The sequence below is a fragment of the Eimeria mitis genome, genomic scaffold (genome assembly GCF_000499745.2).
Source record: "Eimeria mitis Houghton genomic scaffold, Emh_scaff3350, whole genome shotgun sequence".
Taxonomy (NCBI): Eukaryota; Apicomplexa; class Conoidasida; order Eucoccidiorida; family Eimeriidae; genus Eimeria; species Eimeria mitis.
This window is the reverse complement of record NW_013571690.1, coordinates 5,643-5,871: the sequence shown is the minus strand read 5'-3', so window position 1 is coordinate 5,871 and position 229 is coordinate 5,643.

The window sequence follows — 229 nt, the reverse complement described above, 5'->3', positions numbered from 1 at the left end:
TATATAGAGAGATATATATATATATATATATATATATATATATATATATATATATATATATATATATATACTCTCTGTGCATACACCCCAAAATTGCTGCAGCTCATCATACACCCCAAAAGCCAGACCTCAACATACACCTGAAAATACAGCTCTCTTAGAGTTTATTTAATTTATTTAATTGCGTAAAAGTGAAATATAATTAAATATTTTTAATAATTTCTTCGTT